We start from the raw sequence: 20,942 nt of genomic DNA, 5'->3' as shown, positions 1-20,942 counted from the left end.
ACAGCAAATACTTTTACAATACGTGCAGAAATCTTACGCGATTCCTGTGAAACTTACGGCCTGAGATCCTGGCAGGATTGCTAGTGAAGTCAAGCAAGCAAGCAAAATTGCCTGCTTGCTAGAAATAGAGATAGTTGAAAACAAAGGCAGGTATCAAGTTTGGCCCAAAGTTTGTTTCTGGAGACTGATATACAAATTAGGGATAGAACTGCACAAAAAACGAAACCATCCCGGAGGGAGCAGACTCGTTCAAATGGAAGAAATGAGTCTTGGCTTATTTCAGTCCTGTTTGCTGTTTGCTAGGAAGGCAATTCAAAAATCATTCAGATTAAGCCTTTACCTTAATTTGAGTTGTCAGCATTTCTATTAATACTCTGAATTGTTTTGAGACACAGGCTAATAAGAAGGACATGACAACTGTGATTTAATTTTATACACTGGCAAAATTTGCAAGTACTTCTAAAGAAGTTTGAGGACAGATACACCAGGGAATTGAAGATTGATATACCAAAGGAGTTGCTGTTTGGTTGCAATCAGATGTTTAGGCTGGAATGAGAGACGCAACAAAGATCCATGAAGCCTCAGCTGCACAAAAGCTGTGATTTCGAAGGAACAAAGTACAGCCTGAGGTGTTGTATTACGATTATAAAAATTGATCTGTGGCATCATTAAAAGAAAAAACTGAAGATCTTTTCAAAGTTTGCAGTAAACTTCTCTCATATGGTCATATATTGCTGTTGAGATAGAGATTTCCTTACACTAGCAGGTCAGGCAGATTCATTCAGTACCCAAAAAGTTCTACACATCCCAACAGAAAAAAAGAAAAAAAACAACGGGAATGTATAATGCAGAGTAGAGAGGACTCTTATTCTGCTAAATTGAGAAATACCAGCATTAGCTGAGAAAGTGCAGCAGTGCATAATTCACAATATAAATTAAGGAAGAACTATCTTCATGTATTTCAGATGTTGGCATAGCTGACCTGTTGGCTAATATCTCCATCCTTTTTTCTTCTGAGTTTGCTTCATTAGTGTACTGAACAGAGATTTCATTACACAGAGGCGATTGCGTCTTCTGTAGAATAAAGCTGCTATGGAATTTTCCAATGAAAATGTTAGACACTCCTAGAGTTTTGACACTTGCAAGGACTCAAAATTTTGCAAGTCAGGCCCCAAAACACAGCTGTATGCAAGTCCTCGGCCAAAAGCAGTCCAAACTTTCCCATGTTCCAGGTTTTTGTGCATTGAAGGATACTTTTCTCTTTTTGGAATTGCTTTTATTATCTGTTAGCTAAGACCAATTGCTCTATTTCAGAATTAAATGAACCTAATTTTTGAAAGTAGTGTTAAAGCCTACCAACCAAGCCCAAGCGAAAAATCTCTAAGAGCTCTGTCACAAAACCTCCCTGGATTTGCTGGCAGTGTTTATAGTAATGTACAAAAGGGAATTGCTCATGTTACTCATAACCATCTATATTAAGTTCATAACATCTATTTGCCATTTATTTTAACTCTTAAATTACCATATGCAAATGGTCTCCAATAGAAGTTGTTATTTTTAAATTAAGGGTTTTATTCTTGGTCTTTTGTGAATTATTTGAATGACTCCCTAAAGAAACAACCTATTCAGTAATAAGTGAAATACACTGCATTTACCTGCTAAAGTGATTGACAGTGTCCCACCTCATCCTCTTAAAAGTATTTCAGCAGAGAGCCACATTGCCTCTGGACAGCAGAGTGGGACTTGATAGCCTTTCAATGAAAACTTATCTAGTGTAATGCCTTCTTTAGTTACTGATTATTCCCCTTTGTCTAACTTTAAGATGAATGTGAGCTTGTGCAGAGCCTGAGGACCCTCAGTTAGCTTTGACAACATGGAAAGTTGCAGCACTCGGTCACAGAATCTATTTTTTCCTAAGGGCTTCACGGAAACCAAAATGTTTTCTCAGTGTCCAACCACTGTGCCAGAAGAATGATGACGTGGTGTTGAGGGAGTCAGGAAAAGAAATATCTTTTAAAATTATTCCCTGTGCAGAGAAGCTCTGCTTGGGCATAACAGAGGATGTTCAAGCCCAGTATATGTTGCAAGATGTTTTCATTATTTGCTAAGTCCCCTTAGTGTGCCATTGCTGCCAGCCTTGAGGATTAAGGAATCGGCAGATTTATGAAGAACAGCTTATAAGCAGTTCCTAAGAGGACTCCGGCACCTGGTCTGGCTTTCACATACTGCTGTGCACAATGTGGGAGCTGATGCCATTTATTATTTCCCATCTTTGTGCATGAAGCAGTATCAGGATCATGGAAGATCTGCATCCCACTTCTAATAAGCAGCTTGGGAGCAGGAACATCAGCTCACGTGGCTGCTGGCTACAGGCAGCCATTCCTCTCAGCTTGCCTCTTTCCCCAGGCCAGGAGGTGCTGGCATGGCTGGTGAGAGGCTGCATTGGGCAGATAAGTTCAATTTGTAGTATGGTATCTTTGAGAGAATGTTTCTTCTATGCATCCCAAGTGGGAAAATGTTACATAACTTTTTAAAGAATTTTAAGCTTTCCTTGTGAAGAAAACCTGAATTTTCCCATATTTTACATTTCAGAAGAAATACAGAGGAAATATTTTCAGATATTTACACATGAACACATGCGCACGTATTTCCATGACTGCAGTTCTCAATATGCTGGACCAGTTTCTCAGCAGTTACAAATAAATGAAGTTTCAATTTTTCAGTGTAAACAGTGACTGCATGGGGAACAAGACTAGACTAAGCCAACTGAGATTTGTTTCAAACACATCCCAGAGCTCCAAATGTAATATACTAGATGTGGCGGAACTCACCTTCATATGAAGTGTCAGGTAAACTTTTTGAGTACGCAAGCACGTATTTCAACTCGGGTCCATTTGAAAAGAGCGCACGCAGACTAAGTATTATCTTCAAATACCCAAAGCAGATGTATTTCCAGCTTCAAGTTCCATTGCAAACATTTCACACATCTTAAATTCAAATCAATTTGCAAATTCAGGCGACATTAACCAGTAATTTCAGCAAAGCAAACTCCAGAAATTGTGCCTAGTCATATTACATAGCTCTCTGAGTTTTATCTCTTAAAATATGCAGAAAGACAACTCCAAGATTAGCATTTAACACAACACCCAAGTATGTTAATTGTGATTAAGACCCTAATTCCTTATGTGGAAATAAATCAAAGCACTCAAACCACAGTCAAAGATTTATCTTTCATCAAATTGCTTTTAGATTCTGTATGATTAGAAGAGCTGTTTGGGGCATGTTTGAAAGGAAATGAGAAACAGCCTCATACATACATCAGAGACTGTATTTTGTTTTGTTGGCCCGAAATAGGTAGTGCCTTATTTTTTCCTCATCTGAAATAATTTATAGGCTATGTATTTATGACATTGAACTAAGCAGAAGAGATTATTTTTTACACAGCAGTGCTAAATATTGTAGAGATGCAAGGAGAAAGTCTATCAATTTCTAGTCATACATTTTTCTGTATGACCATTTATTACAACAAATCAGTAAGTTTCTGCTCTACTGGAAGCAGAACAGAGATTTCTGTTACTTTTAATCAATAATAGGGTGTGATATTCCAGTCAAGTAACTAAGTTGCATAGTTAATTTTATCACTATGCTATTATTAGCACACAGTGTCAGACACATTTGAATCTTCCGTACTCAACAATTACAAGACCATTAATGAGAAACTCATTCAGCAACAGAAGTAAAAACAGGTGGCCAAAGCAATATCCATGCTGTAGTGCAGCCATGGGGGTCAATCCCTTAGCATCCCTTTCTCACCTTTAATGCTCAGAGAATTTTTACCTTATTTTTCCAATAGAATACACTTAAAGAAGAAACTCTGCAATCTTCTACAACAAGGCTTACCTCACCTACCTGTGTGGAGAAAAGATAAAGGAACAAACCACAAATAGCAGATATGAATGACTACTAAGTGTTCTTAGGGAAGATGTTTAATGGTGTTTAGTGCAATGTTTACATGCCTAGGTAGGTTACATCAGGCTAAAACAGAATTGCTCATTCATAACCTGAAAAAGGTGACACAGGAACCTCTGTTTGTGATTTAGTGATCTGTAAAAGCAAGTAGGGTCAGCTAAGCTGCGCACCGGTATTTTTTTTTATTAATTACGTCTACTTAAGCCTATGCTCCTATGCCTGCTGACAGCATAATTCAGAATGGATTTCCCCTCAATCTCTGCCCCTGAGGGATTTTATCAGGCTTTGGATAGCTGACTGCCAGGAGTGCCATGCAGGGTATCTGGAAGCTGCTCATGGTGCAACTCTGTCCCTTTGAAGATGGGAATGAATAAAGATGTGCGGAAAGCCTCACCAAAAGCTACTTCCCACCTCTTCTACATTTTCAGAGAACTTGCTATAAGTTAAAAGAGCATGAGAAGCAGAGTGTAGCATCGGGTTCAACAGTAGTTCAGATGCAGCAGCAATGATCTACATGTACCACTTCACCTAACTCTCCCCTTTATCGCTGATATTAGCTTTCAAAAGGAGCAATGAAATACCCAAGCTTCCAAACACTGGAAAGCAGTATAAAACCCAGTGCACTGTGTGAACCAAAGCACCCTCAAGGGGACCAGCAGTTTTAAATGAGATTTTAATGTTAATAAGTGCTGACTGACCTTTTCCATTAACTTGCTCATATGTCTCCAGCAGACAATGGAGTACCAACCACGCACCAGCAATAGATTAAGTGGACAAACTCATCCTTCAAATGAAGTTAACAATCCCCAGTTAAAAATGCAACTGGTTTCCAGAAAGACAATTTGAAATTCATTTTAGGACTATCAGCCCAGATCTGAATGACAGTTGAGACTCCAGCCTGTATCTGAGAGATTATTTCCATTGAATTACTCAGTGATCTGTTAAAAGGTTACGACGGTAATCTGCCATGTTGAAGACATAGGTCAAGTCTCCTGCTTTGTAACACAACCAGTGAAGCCTGATGAGGTGACTTTACCCAACTGTGCCTACATTTCCAACACCTATAAAATGGGAGTATCATCTCTTACCTCTCATGATGAAATATAAATAAACACACCAATACAGTAGGACCAACTAAGCCTATGCTTGTGTATTTTTTCTCCATTCTTTCCATCACTTGCTGCAGGAAATCCAGCTTCTTGATGCATTTTCAAGAAATTGGTACTAGACTAAACTCAGAACATACAATGCATCATTCAATACCAGTCACTAGCCAGTGAATGATGATACCAGCTGGTATCATGTATACCAGCTCCGTTCTGCATGTACCTTGGTAAACAAGTCCTAAATGTAATATGTACTGCTTGGAGTCCAAGATGCATATTTAACTCTGTCGACCTTTCCTTAGGGAATTCTGTCTCAACGAGTTAAATGAGAATGTTTTTAATTGAAGTATAAGATTCCCACTCTAAAGCCATTAGCTTTTGAAGCTAATACAAGCAAGAGATCAACTTTAAGATTACCTCAAAGTATAATTATTTAAATCAACAAAAACCAAATTAATTTTATATTTACTGAGTCTGCAGATGGGGTAATTTAGTTACAAACAGACAGGAAACAGGGTTACAAACAGAATGAATGAAGTCTGCTGTGCTTATGAGGGGCTCTTGCAGTATGAGCAGACTCTCCTTCGAACAGTTCTCATAATTTGGTGCAGGGCCATACGTTAAAATGGATTTCACTGAATTAAATCATTAATGAGCCAGAGAAAAAATTATTACTCCTTGAGACACTGAAAAGGGTTAGGAATAAAGCTGGCCTACATAGATTCTCTCAGCCAGCTGAAGTCCTCTAAATTCACTTGAAATAAAGCTTGTTGGAAACCAAATCCAGGTGAGATCTGGACAACAACATAAGGAAAAGAATAGAGAGCAGAGGATTCATTGTGGATTAGGCATTTTCCATTCTCTCATTGCCGGACAATCCTCAGTGTGCTTTCACTTCTTTGGTGTTTCTTCTCTAGACATTTTCATAAAAGTTTTCTTAGGTTCATAATTTTATTCAGAGATAAATTGCTGAACCTGAAAAGAGCTGAGTAGAGACATTAATGAAGACCTTTTTCATCCACCCCTTCACCTAACTCAAGGGAGCAGGCATAGCTGTACTCATCTCAGTGAATGCTAAAACATTTTAAATATCTGTGATTCCATTCATGATGTACCAAAAGGATAACTTATTTTATCTTTTAAACACTGTTTCTTATCTTCTCTGACCTGTACAATTAATAACTATGACTACTCTCTTCTATGAAAGCACTGCTGGAGAAGAAAGAAACCTAATCTTAGTTATCTAAGGTTAGTATGTACCACTTTCAATGCAACCTTAGATCTTCAGATACTACAGTGAGAAACTTTTTCAAGTAAAATGCGACAGGAACCTACACCAGAGTCCATCCAGAAACTATGAATACTGTAACCGGTACAGCAAAATACTGAGCTGCTAGAAATGCTTGACTTTTCCACAGAAATGTTGAGACCAGCAGGGACCTCTGGAGATCATCACCAACCTTCTCTGGTAGGAGCATGGCCTCCTACTACAGAATGCCCAGGATTGTGTCCAACAAATTCTGAGTGCATCTAAGCATAGAGAACCTCTACCAGCATTCAATCACAGTAAAAAGGTTTGTTCTAATGTTTAAACACAATTTCTTTTATATCTATATCCTGAGATTAGAATCACATTACTCTGAATCTTGTCACTGCATATTCTAAAAAGTCTTCTCTTGAGGATGCAGTCAATATGTAAACCAGTTAAGACACAGGTAACATTTGCAATATAATGAAACAAAATGACAGAAATCTTGGGATTGCTAGTGTTAGCGTACCAGATATTTGAGAAATTGCTTCAGATTTTTAGTGGGTTAACACAGGAACCCAGAAGACAAACTGATTTGGTCTGTGCTATAGAGCAGTCCTTAGTATAGGGAGGCTTTTATTTTGAGAGAGAAAAATAAATTGCTGACAGGGGCAAATTAGGTTTGGTTACTGTCAAAATTTCCTAGTATACAAGGAAAATTAGAAGGTCTCCAAGCTATGATTGCTCTTGTAAACCTCTGTAAAGAGTAATGTGACAGCCAGAAATGGTACAACTTGATGCACTAGAAAACAATTACATCAGTTTATAAACATGCTTAGAATTCTCATCTTAAATGACAACAATTACGTTACTTTATAAACATGCTTAGAGCTCTCATATAATAAATCCACTGTACTCCATAGGGAAAAAAAACCCATCAAGAATCAACTTTTCTTTGGGAAACAACAATGAATTTCTCAAGGGTAAGTAAAAAACGGTAAATCATTGACTATTTATGAGAGACCTTGGAGATGAATAAAGAGGCAGCAGAAAAAAGGTGTCCTAGAAAAAAAGCAGTTACATCACTTCTGCCAAACAATTACTTCACCTTTCTCATACTGAGTCCATGGATAATCACCCTCTTTCTTGACTTTATTGTATAGAAGTGCTTACGAGCTGTCTCACTATCTACAAACCATCATATAGCGCATTACAACAATACACCTGCACACTTAGAAAAAAGAGCTGGTGGCTTTTTGTCATCTTCGCATGACGCAAAATCATTATTTAACTAACATGACTATATATTTCTCATATTTTCCCTCTTAAAACACCATAAAAAAGAATGTAAAACAATCCAATGCCGGCAGAAGTCTGCCTTTAATAATCCTTCGTTTTCCCATAAAACGAATAGTGATGCACCTGGGTATAAAAAACAAACAAGCCTTAACCACACTGAAATACTTTGGGAGGAGGCCAGATACTGCACGGTCATTTAAAACCCTGTGACCTCTTCTGACTGTTCTGTTATCTTGGATGCCAGTGCTATTTCAGGTAACACCTGTTTTTGTGATATCATACTCCAAAAATCATTTTACGTGATTAGAAAATACACAGCACCATGAACTTTACTGAAATCTAAGTAACTTGTCATTATCATGTCATCATCAATAATTTTATCTAAAAGCAGGAACTGTTCTTCTTTGCTTAATGTTCTTCCATTTCTTTCACTTCTCTGAGAGTCTCAGAACTTTTAAAGCCGTGTCACTCATTTTTCCATGCCCTGTCCCCACCATTCTCTGCATATGCAATCAAGAAAGTTGCATTTTAATTGATCTCTTCATTTTTATAAAAAGGATTTTATGTGCTTAATCTTTCTTGTAGCAATTTGTTTCTCCTCAGCTCCCCTCTCCCTTACGGTCTGATGAATTTAGTGCAGTTTTCCAGACATTGCCATACTGAAGGGAAGTGATCATGAATGATGAATTCCTATTCTAAAATACTCAATAGTAGTACTACTCAAAATCTCTGGTCATTTGTGCTGTTTTATCATGTAGAAACTTGTTTCAGCATCCACTCCACTGTCCCCTATCTAGTAACTCTCCATCTGCACAGCTAGTTTACACACCTCTCCAATGTGACTGTTGGCTATCCGGATTATATTTTCCAAAGAAATTTTGCTTCCTTTTTCTGAGTTGAAAATCTTGCATTCTAATCCTACTACCATTGTTACTAATGTTTTTAACCACCTATTTTAAAAATCAACAAGATTCTCTGAACTCTACAGTCTTAGTGTCTGTTTTAATTCCATTTTCACCCTTCTTTCACAGATGCCTATGTAATGCCTCCTGGTCTCCAAACAGATTTCATCATATTTTTGAGAATTTTTTTATATTCATCTTTTTTTTAAAAAAAAAAAATCCTGTATTTTTGCTTAATTAAAAAACATTCACTCTTTACATGTATATTATTAGCAGTAATATACATGTACTACCAACTCATGTTATATACATTATAAAACAAAAATAGACATAAAAATGGATAGAAAAGATGAAAATGAAAGCACTATCTAATTACTTCACTTATTAATGATGCAAACACTATTTTCTTGACACACAGCAATGGATTGTCAAGAGCATAATCCATCTCAGAGACCATCGATCTCATCCCTGTCCAGGTTAAATCTCCATGTCTCCTGAGGATGGAGAAAACCATCCTCTGTTTGAGGAACACTAAAAGACTACGACAAACTGGAACAAAAGACCATAGCTCAATCAAGTCTCATCTATCTAGCAATACTGTGGTATTGCTATTTCTTTCTCTTGTCCGTACATTTCCTCTCTTCTACACAGTTGACAAGAGGTCTTTCTTTTTCCTCATATCAACTTGAGATGCCCAATCCAAATTTTTTTTATTTTTAGCATGTGATAGCCTTGATTATTTATAAATGAAGAAACAGTGGTTTAGGTAAAGATGACTACCAGAAGAAATGACGTTCTGTTTTCTGAACACTTCTCTTATAATCTTGTTCCCTTCCAATAAGCACATAATCATTCCAGCTAGAATACGTAAGACCCTTAGCCATATCTGAGCATTTTTTTTTTTTATAGCAGATCGCATTTCAGATACATTCTTTTTTGCAAAGATTTGTTCTATTTATTTTTTAGTCTGCCATAGGCCAAAACTTTTCAAGAGGGACCACTACAGAGTAACCTAACTGGAAATATGATCTATGTTGTATCTAAAAACATTATGAAATGCTGTGGTGCAGATTCCAGACATGCTACCAATTACCAATTTTTTTGTTGGATCATAGACTATATTTCATTTTCAGAGTCAAGATAAATTTTGAATGAAGTGCTGTCCACGGTTCATTTTCAGTATGATATAAAAACTTAAGAAGTCATTGTTGCAAGGACAGCTGCCCTATTAAGTACATCTAATAAACACTATTGTAGATGTATGGTTTCATTTTGGTTTAACTACTAGCTTTTGACTTGTACAACTGCCAAGGTACAGTTAAATTCACATAGGTTTAACTTCTGTCCAAAAAAAGTCCAACACAAAAAACCACCCAAACAAAAAAATATCCCAAAAGAATGTCTGAGGAAAAAAAATAACCCACAAAACAAGTAAATAAACAAGAAACCACTAAAACCCACAAATACCCCTCAAAAACGACAAATGCTCTCATTATAGAAGTATTAAAAGTATCTGTTTCTGTACTTGTCAGACATAATTTTTTCTGGGGTTTTCAATGTAAAATGGAAAGGAGACTAAATATATTCACTGATCCTCATGAGACTTCCCTTTAATAGATGAAAAGCTTACTCAAGCTATTAGTCTTTTTCAGTTTGGCTGCCACAGCAAATGCCCTTCTGTGCTCCCAATAGCCTTCAACTTGTTTTTCTGGATTAGATAAATATTGCACTTGAAGCTGTCCCATAAAGTTATATGCTCTTTTGTGTGTTTCCCTTTTATTTCATACTATACTTCTGATACTAATGAACTCATTCCCGTGGGCTCACTGCAGGACACGCATACAGAGAAGACCTGAAAATTACATTTGGGGCTATTGTCAGGCAGCAGACAGGCAGGTTTGCTTCCAGGAAAGGAGCCGTTTTGTGAAGAACAGAACAATTCAGCTCAGAGGTTGAGCAGGGATGATGATGGCCCCTGTAAAACTAAAAAGTTGATAAACCCACTGAATTTCAACCCTTTGCTGAGATCCTTTTGCGTATCATCATGGAACCATGAAGCTGAAACTCAGTTCCCTTTCACAACCTTGACAAGCTGCTGGTTCTTAGTTAGTGGGTCAAGCTAAGTATTACTCTAACCAGGATACAGAAACAAACCAAGAGCCTATTTCAGTTTGAAAAACAATAGAAATATAATGCTAGCATGAATAGACTCCAAAATCATTATGATCATTAATGCCTGAATTAGTAAGAGTCCTCCAGCTGCGCAGATATAAAGTTGAATTTCCAGGACATAAACTGTTAGAGCAGAACTCACATGTTCTTTTTTGTGACTGAAAATGCAGAATATTCCACTGCAGATTCGATGAGGACACTTTCCTGAACAACTTCACCATGTAAGAAATAGAATAGGATGAAAATCCCATGGAAGGTTTGTATCAGGTTTTGACAAATGCTTTCTTTGCCAAAACCACACTTAAACCACATTCTAGTGATTTCAGCACCTTACCAGCAGCCAACAAAAGCATTGCTTTATTACTAGTTATGTTGGCTGCAATACAGCTTTGTATCCTCCTAGCACACAAAGCCTCACCGAAGGTACCTTCCTTGACTGGGTTATCATAAGCAATGATAACATACCATAGAAAATTTACACCGTAAGAAAATCTCCAAGTTTCACAACAACAGTATTTCTCTCTTTTTCTTTTTTTTTTTTTTTTTTAATTTAAATAAATGTTCTATTTTCTTTGGATCATTCTTTGGATCATCAGATCAGTTCTAGAGAGTGAGAGTTCTTTCTGCAAGATCCAAGTCGAGAACAATTCTGCCTATGACCATATAAAGGTGTTTCATTATACCTGAATATGTTTCTCTAGCCAAAACAAGTAGCACTAATATCCCTGAGATATTCTGTAAGAAGAAGAAGAAGGGTTTAACCTGAGCACAGTTTCTCCCTCATACCAGAAAACATTCCTTCACCTCAAAATTTGAAATCGTAAGAACTGATTGCAGGATTGTTTTTAAAATTAAGGCATCGAGACATTTACAGTCACAAGCAATAAACAATTTTCAATCTATGGTACAGAAAGCTCTCTGTTTATTATTCTTTCTGTAGGTAGTTTTGTAATTATGGGACCCATGCCTATGATTTAATGTGACATTTCTCAAGTGTTTTACAGAGAATTTAATTTGTGCGCTGGAGAGGATTTGTAAAGATCATGGAAGCACAAAATATCAGATCAGTGTGTTATTAAGAGATGATGTGAAGGTCAAAACCCTTCAGTATCCTTTGGATCAAATAACCATGAGATCATTTTCCTCACTTGCAAGCAAAAACATCTTGTGAACATTTACTCAGAGTGCCAGAGCAAAATCCAAATACACAACTGAGGAGTACCTTCATCCCATCAAACCATCTTGAGAAATAGCTACTGCAGTCACTATGAGTGCACCCACAGATCAGATTTTAGGGTAACCTGAGTAATGAGATAGTACACTCACACAGGAAGTGCCTAGAATGTGGGTAAGAAACAGCGCTACTTCTTTACAGATAAATATATGGGAATTTTGCCACTGATTTCAGCAGAAGCAGTATTCCTTTGAAAGCTCATAACTATATGTCTATCAGCATGCAGCCTCACAGCTGCAGTTGAGTGCTGGGCACAAAGACACATGCTGGGTAGAACCATTCTGCTGCTGGCAGCGAGTGCCTGGAGTGCCACTCATTGGCTGCTTCACCGGGTACCTCCAGAGCTGCTGGCTGCAGGCCACGCAAGGAATTCTATGCTCCTTCCCACTAACATTTCTTAAAAATACTTCAACGGAGAATAAAAGTGTTGAGAAGATTTCTAATAGCTTCATAGTCAATTTCTCTCATGCATGTACAAGAAGAATAACATCACTGCCTGCTTGAGCGTGCCACTCACAACCCCTCAAGCTTGGCAATAACAAACCCAAACACAGAGCTGATCATAGAGAAACAGCACTGGCAAATCACAAATAGATCTAAATTCATGCATCAGTCTTGATCATGGTATAAATATCCTGAGTATGAATCTATCAGTCTCCCAGTAACTTCTTTTTTCTTTGGGCTGAACCACAACTCTGGCACTGAACAGTCTTGAATTTTGGGATATTAAAAATTCACATCAATATGTTTGTGATGTGGAAAACTAATTTTTCCTGAGCAGCAAATTTATTGTTTGGGAAATTAGCTATACTTTGAATAACTGCCAATGAATGAATATTTAGATTGTCCTAAGGCAACCCTTGGACTGCGGCATGCTGCTTTGTTATCAGTTTTTAAATGAAAGCTCCTCTCTATGGAGAACAGTGGAGAAAAACATTTCCCATTGAGGCAAACATGAGCTTTTACTACTAATAAATGTTTGCTTATATGGCTTGTACTTCTTAACTCACCAGTTATTTTGTAGGACAATGGGCAGAAGTGGGGGGAAGCAAGTTCTGAATGTAAATGAAAATTCTGTATACAAAAAGCATGAGTGAACTAAGTCCAAATTCTGAAAGTGGAATTAGTTTGAACATAACTGCCCAAGGACAGCTCTTTCCTATTTTCTGTTAAATGTGCTATTGAGAGGTAATACCTGTCCACCTGCATAAGCTAGTAAAATATGGAATGCTTTTATCACCGCACCCAGGAAGCTGAAGAAATGCATATTGTACTAAACAAGTAGATATCAATCCAAATACTTCATCCTTGCCTGAGATGTGAGTGCAAGTCATCAGTTTCTGTGAAACTAAAGAGTGGTTTTAGAATTTTACCTAAACACCAAAAAGCAATTACGCTCTTTGGAAAACAAAGGAAACACCATCATGGGATAAGAGCAGAAAGCAAAAGAAGGGGTAAAAAAGGGCAGCCTCAAATAACAAATCTTCTCACAGTTCAAAGGATATTAGGGACGTTGCTTCCAGGGAAATTATGCTGTATACACTTTCTGCAAGTGCAGCCATGCATACTTGATATTTGCTTTTAATTCATTAGACTATATGAACTAAACTTATCTTGAGTTTTCTTGACAGGTAAGTGGATATTTATTGCTGTTTTGAAACTTGTTCCAACTAGTAAAAACTTAGTGCAAGTGAGGTGCAAGACACAGGGAGAAACTCTCTGCCCCTGTGCTTCGCTTCTCAAGCTTACCTAACTCTGACACAGAACAATCTCTGTCATTCTCGAGAATATTAATGATGTCCTTTGCATCTGAGATAAGTCATTGCTTTGTGTCCACATAAATATTCTGGTGTCCACATGAAATACTCAGAAATAACAGAAAACTATGTATGAGTGACCCTTCAAATTGATCTTGGCTTCTCTAGGTTAGATTCCAAATACATCTGAGAAAAACTGGAGTTTGCCAAATTATGTAAACTATACTGCCAAAATCTCTAGCCTTACTAGATTCCTTAATCTAAAATATCAAATGACTACTTGCACCCTCCTGATTTCCATTTGAACTTTGTAATTAACGTTTTTTTTTTTTAATTTGTTCTTACCAGAGTGAATATTAAAAGCTGAATTCTAAAAAAACTCACAAATGTCCCAGACAAGGGAAATGTAGTGTTCTCTAGAGATCTATAGGCACTTCAGCACATCAGACCTACATCTCCCTTCTAATGAACATTTACATCCTTCTAAATGTCACTCCTGCAGGAACCAGAAAAAAATGTCCCAGAAGATAATGTGCCTTGTGGACACCAGGCAATGAAAGACATCATTAGGCACAGTGGCGAATCAGTATTCAGAACACCACGGAAGTACTTCATGTACTTCTTTTGTAAAACAGTTGCCAAGAATCTCCAAAGAGAGCAACTGTTGAGAGTGCATTGATAGAATATTTTCTTTAATAGCTCACTTGAAAAGAAAAAAGGAAAAAGGGATGAGAATTCTGCTTTTTAATCTCTGATTTGAATGTGTTATCAGTTTCCTTTTTTTTTTTTTCCCTGTTTCCTACAAAGAAGTAATTACCACAGAAAGTTGGATTCAAAATTATAATGAAGATTAGAGAGATCGATATTCACTAGAAAACGTGAAGTGCCACCTGAATGCTCAGTAGCATCCCTAGCATCGTCACACACAAACTGTACTGGATTTGGCGGTGCTGGTGCTGTTAGAAATAGGTCCCCCCATCTCAAATACAGCTATGACTAGAGGCAGCTTTGACTACATAGAGAGCAGTCTCTGAACTGAACAGTTCTGCATATCTCTCAACAAGAAACAAAAGTACATTTTTTGTGTCTGCTTTCAAATCCAGTTACACTCTAAGGAGAGGCATGTCAGAATAGCTGATTAGGATAAAGACCCATAAATCATGACTAACCTGTTTGAATCAGCTCTTCCCTGCAGGTTTGTACTGAGACAGAATTTTATCTGCTTCTCAGAGAGCCAGCCCAGGAGGCATATCATATCACCTTTATAAATCCATGCTGAAACGTGAGACAGAATAAAGACAGTGGGATCATTATCACTGTAACATTAGAAATGCAACCTTCCCTCCCTCCTCACTGTAAGAGAAATGGTTGTCTTTCTGTTACGTTTATCAAAGATTTTAAGCCAAAAACTCGATAACATTCCACTCCACAAGAACTCAGTGAATGAGCAGATCAAATAATTGTCTTTAGCGGGAAAATTATAGCTGTGAAATTGTTTTTGCCATTCTGAACAGATCTATAAATAATTGTTGACTGCAGACTGTGGGTGAGCAAATGCTAGGAGATATTCAAGATCTGATGAGATGAATCCCCAGGTTCAAAAGGTGCTGGATGGCATCATTATGAGGTTACTTCCAATTGCTTTAAAAGGTCATAATCAGGGGAGACCTGAGGACCAGAAGAAATCAAATGTCTCTATCTTCAAGAAGGATAAGGATGAAGGTCTGGGGAACTCTAGGGCTGTCAACCTCAAGGTTAAGGTGAATTGCAGTAGTCAGCATGGATTCATAAAGAGGAAATTGGAATATTTGATTTATGTGATAACCATCTACAATGAGATGATTGGCTCAGAGAAACTTAACTGAAGTCTTGCACCTGGAGAGGAGTAATCTCATCTACTAGCACTAGTGTGGGCTGACCAGATGATGGGCAGTTTTGCAGAGAAAATCCTGGTGGACACAAAGATGAACACGAGCCAGAAACATGCCCTTGTAACAAAGGCAGCCAGGAGCATCTGGGACTGCATTAGGTAGGGTGTTACCACCAGGTCACCTTCCCCTCTGCTCAGTTCTGCTAAAAACATATGTCGCGTTGCATTTAGTTCTGGTCTCCCCAGAACAAAAAGAGCATTGAATTAAAGAACGGAGCCCAGTGAAGGGCCGTGAAGATGATTAAGATCTAGAAATACCTGTCATATGAAAAGAAGGCTCAAGGCAGAACTTATCAGTACATATAAACACCTGATGAGAACACATCAAGATGATAGAGCCAGATGACAGGACAAGAGGCAATGGCACAAACTCCAATACAAGAAATTCGGCACAAACTCCAATACAATAAATTCTATTTTAGTACAAGAAGAACGGGGTTTTTTTACTGCATAGGTGGCTAAAAACTCCAGCAAGTTCGCCAGAGTGGGTGAGGGGTCTGCATCCATAGAGATGTTCAAAACTGGATGGGACACAGTCCTGATCAACTTGCTGAAGCTAACGTAGTTTTGAGCAATGGATTTGGAGCAAGAAAGCTCCAGAAGTGCCTCCCAACCTCAGGTAGGCTGTGACTATGCACTTAGTAGATAGTGGGAGATTGATGAAGGAGAGAAATAGGATGATAAACAACAGACTCCGTCCCTGACTCTGTGCATAATTCCACTGTAATCAATGAGGATACTTGAAATCAGTGGTGCTGCTCATGATAAATGCGAGTGACTTTATTTTTTCAAGAATTATACTCAAGCATCCTTAAGATTTGCAAAGCCACAAGCAGCAGAGAGTACTTAAAAGCAGTGTGTTCAATTTTATTTTGTTGTTTACTTTTTGAATGACATTGGTGTTGATCAGCAAATTATATTTTATCCCCAAAAAATAGCAGGTAGCAAATCATAGAGCTGGATTTGATGTCTGATATTAACTGTTGGGCAAGGATGTTTAGACTCTAACAATCTGTCTCTCTCACTCCACTAGTCTTTAAAATGAAAGCAACAGATGACAGACATTTGCTGATGAACTCTCAGATTATTATTATTTTTTTTTCTCATTTGTTGTGCTTTATATGAGAGGTGTAGTTTTCCTCAAAGGCAGGCAACACATGAAACTTCAACAAAGGGGGATCAAAGAGCCACCCCTCTGTGTCCACGCCTGAACTGTTACATTAACAAGAAGAGCAAGATATCTTATTTCTTTCAGGGTGTCGTAGAAATAAAAAGATAAAAGAGGAAATACTCTGTCAAATAAATAAGAGAAAGCACATTCTGTTTAACACTGGTTGTAGCAGAATGGCCAGATCTGCAAGAAAACAGAATTAAAACTGCACCATTAAATGTATGCGTACATGCAATAGCAAAAAAAAAAAAAAAGTACTCCTTAGCCATAAGGATGCAATCCAAAATAAAATCAAATTAATTCTAATTTATGATTGCTTTAATGATCTCTTCTACCCAGAGACCATCAGCAATGACTGCGACATTAAAGCACCAATGATCGTGATACCAGTGAAAATATCCTGATGTGACAATACGGATGGAAGATGAATTCTTTCAGCATCCGCCTTTGTCAGCAGCGTGAATGGGGCAGGCTCTTCAGAGCAGTAGCCTGATCTGTTATTGTGCTCTCCATCTCAACAAAAACCATTGCCCTTAACAGCCAGGCAGGCTCTGAGCAAAACTAAGAGGACTCCATTTACCGTTTTCAAAGTCAATAGAAAAATCTATGTCAGCTTCAGAGTCAAGAGGCACTAGTCCACAAGCCACAAAATACAGTGAAATGTAAGTCAGCCAGCAGCTCTTAGCAGACTATTTCACTTAATTTGCCCTCATTTAAAAATCAGGAAAATATTATAAACCAAAATGGTCAAGATGCTATAAAACAAAAAAAACTTTCAGTAAATTCTGAATCAAAAGGTAAAATAAAAAGGCTCTACTCTATAAAAATGTTACCACAATAACTTCTGAATATATGTGGTCTAGAACAGAGGTGCCACTGTAAGACTGAAGGTTGTTCCAAGAAGGTAACAGCTAACCAGAAGACAAAGCAGCTAAAAGAGGGATACTAAATCTCAGTGAATGAGAAAAGATATTTTAAATAAATTCTCTCCCCATTTTATCAAGGGCTTCCATAGATGATGTAGTTTTTATATAAACCCCCAAACACAGAAGAAAAGAAATAAAGAAGAACAAAACCAACATCAGTCAGATTTCAGCAAAGGGGGGATGTAGGTCCAAATCAAGTTGCTGCCCAGCATCACTTCTGGCCTCTTCAGATCTTGGACAAAGTTTGTCATCCCGCATCATCTGCTTTTCTCTGACTCGTTATCCAAGGCAAACAGCATATCCTTCACCTAGTCCTCATTCCTGCTATACCGATTATAGTCTTTGGACCATGGTCTCCAAAAACAGACCACCAGAGTGTAAGCACAGCAGCACTCTCATCTCCCCCACAGCTTCCAGACGTCACTGCAGAAATCTGTGTATTAGCACAAATACTCTCAGCTGTGCAACGTCACTGCTTCAGCAGTCAAGAACCATACTCAGTTTCTCTCTGCCTCACACTTGCTATTAAATGTACTGGTTTTGTAGTTGGCTAGAAAAAAAAACACAACAACACAGCTGTGTAACTGAAGACTACCAGGTACTAAATTCATGTAGATTAAATAATATGTGGATTCCCAGAAGACCATTTAAGAAGCTACAAGCAGTGCTCTCCAAACTGATAACTACACATTAAGAGAGCTCACGAGACATTTGTATATACTGAGTGCAAACAAAGTACAGAAAGGACAACAACATGTAGCCATCTGAAGCATGAGTATCTCCTTTGCTCTTCAACTGACACTTAGCTGTATGGGTCACTGAAAGATAGAGAAACCGTAGTTAAAACAGCTCCGTACGACCCAGAAAAAAGTTAATACAACCCATATCTCAGCTGTCAGCTGGTGCACTGCATTACTATTCATTGTTTTTAAACACAGCTCATTCCCAGAAATTTCAAAGTTGCACATACTCATACAAGTGATTTCAAAATATTTTTTTTCAAGCACATTTTAGGGAAAGAAAGTCTTTGGGGAAGAGGAGCTTTCAGAACAGAGCAGTAGGGAGAAGTTGGTGGTTTATCCTCTGAGGAGAAGAGATGGAACAATGACAGACAATCATCTCATGTGCTTGGAAAAAAGATATAATAACATAAGCTTGTTTGTTTACACTACTAAATTTAACTCTAGGAGATTAGGTGTAATTTCTAACCCCAACAAATTCTTTAGTCCACAACTCCAATTCGCTAGCATGCCATCAGATAGCATTTATTTTCTTGAGATTCAGAGAAAGATGAATTTTGGGTGTGTATAATACATTCTCATAGTTTGACTTGTGATCTCCTTCACTATAATTAATTAGATTTGTGTATCAGTGATATGCTCTTGCCTACTGCAAAAATAACTCCTTATTTCATACGCAGACTAAGTAGAATGTGCAGAGCTAAACATTTTGGACCACTTTGTAGGTTTTGACTGTAATAAATATCTTATTGCTCTGCTCCAGATTAGATTGCTCATCAGCAAATACATTTAGAAACTGACATGAAGGGGTCATAAGTTGCATCAGTTTGCTCAGCATATATTTTCCTTAACCCAAAAAATTCATTCTGCAAACACTTCCACATTAAGCTGCTCCCTTATCACCTCTCTGCTCTCCAGTAAGTATGGAATTGTGTAGAGAAGTTTCCCCACAACAGAAGGCCAATTAAAGCACCGAACCAGTACCAGCACATACAGCCAGCTAGGTCCTCAGTCTTCACAGCCCTTCAGTGAATAAATGCAGTCATTGTTTTTGCTCCTGGTTGCATCATAGCTTGTTTAGATCATCCCGTATCTACCAAGTGCCAAAGGTCACAGGTACAAACATACATGGGGTTAATGAAACAATCAGGAGCAGAGAGCAATGCATAAAATAATGAAACCTGAATGCACACCCATAATTATTTCAGAAGAGAATTAAAGATAGTTGTTTGAAAAACTAAGCAGGAAAATGTGATCAGTGAGAAGTAGATACCTATGTGTCATTATTTAAAATGTTTATCAGAGTTAGCTTTGGCTATCCAATGGATACTGCGTGTTTTGCATCTCTCTCCACATTCTGAAAACATCAGATAAGTTTCTACTATTTAAGTGGATTTCTGTACCTTTATTTTCAAGACACAGCTTAGTGTACAAAATGTACATTTGCTACACTATACTTCCTATAAGAAACCTTGAGCTCTGCACTAGTGGCTTGTTTTCCTTACAATTTAAACATCACTTGACTCTATCGCCTGGTATTTCACAGGGGACAGCATTAAACCAGCATGCTTTATCTCAAAGAATTTCACGCTACACTGGTATATTTCTGGTGAAAGGTGTGAGATATCCATTTAATAAATATTTTAGGAACCCAGGAAGAGTACCACTGCTGTTTTAGAGTCTGGTATTTTCTTAACACACCGTTAGGAAACCGCAACATCCATTCCTTTCAGCCAACCTTCTTGAGGCGTAGAACAACCCCAATGGCACTGAAATTTCAATTTCAGCAGAGATGGGAAGTGTACCTGAGAGACTAAAAAGTGCTGAGGGCAGCAGAGCAAATTTATCATCAAAAGCACTTTTAGCATGTGATGCCAGGCAAACTTTTTTAGCCACATGGCTGCTGGAGCGATGCAGCTTGCTTTTTTAAGAGAATGCAGACAAGAATCAGCATGTCAGCATTTTTCTGTTTCTTTTTTGCTCCCCAGCCTGCAGGGGAGCCTTTAAATCGATCTGCAAGTGAGGTTCTCTCGGTGATGGAACTCAAGTAATAAACTGTATCATTTATAGTAATACAGTAGAGCTTAAGCAAAGAAATAGAAGACATCCTTAGTCTGACCTAAAATCATTTTGTCTCATGTTGACCAAATCCTCCAAATTGATACAAGAGAATAGTAGTGACATTAGCAAAGGCCACAGAAGTAACTCAAGGCTAGAAACAGGTGGCACCAGGTCCTTCAAGGAAATGCCTACATTCAAAGCTTGCTCATTTACAGACCATGAAAATAAATGCACCTGAACAAGTTTTCTACCAAAATTAGCTTGCCTGAACTGCAGCCATTGGGGATTACTTCTGTAACAAATAATTTGTCATGGTCTCTAAATAGTATTATATAGTAAAGTTCATCAAATTCAGTGAAGTTATGCACTAGGCTATACTTACACATACCTTGTTGTTCATCTGTCATGCGTGAAAAAACCTTTCGT

At 37.8% G+C, this 20,942-nt stretch overlaps 1 long non-coding RNA gene across 3 annotated transcripts in view; it reads right to left on the bottom strand.

Moving 5' to 3' along the window:
* LOC125693816 (uncharacterized) overlaps nucleotides 1–20,942 on the bottom strand; it is an 87,247-nt gene that overhangs the window by 9,786 nt on the left and 56,519 nt on the right. The gene's annotated exons all lie outside the window — the stretch shown is intronic.

The sequence above is a fragment of the Lagopus muta genome, chromosome 5 (assembly GCF_023343835.1).
Source record: "Lagopus muta isolate bLagMut1 chromosome 5, bLagMut1 primary, whole genome shotgun sequence".
NCBI classification, from domain to species: Eukaryota; Metazoa; Chordata; class Aves; order Galliformes; family Phasianidae; genus Lagopus; species Lagopus muta.
This window is presented reverse-complemented; position numbering and strand designations above follow the sequence as displayed.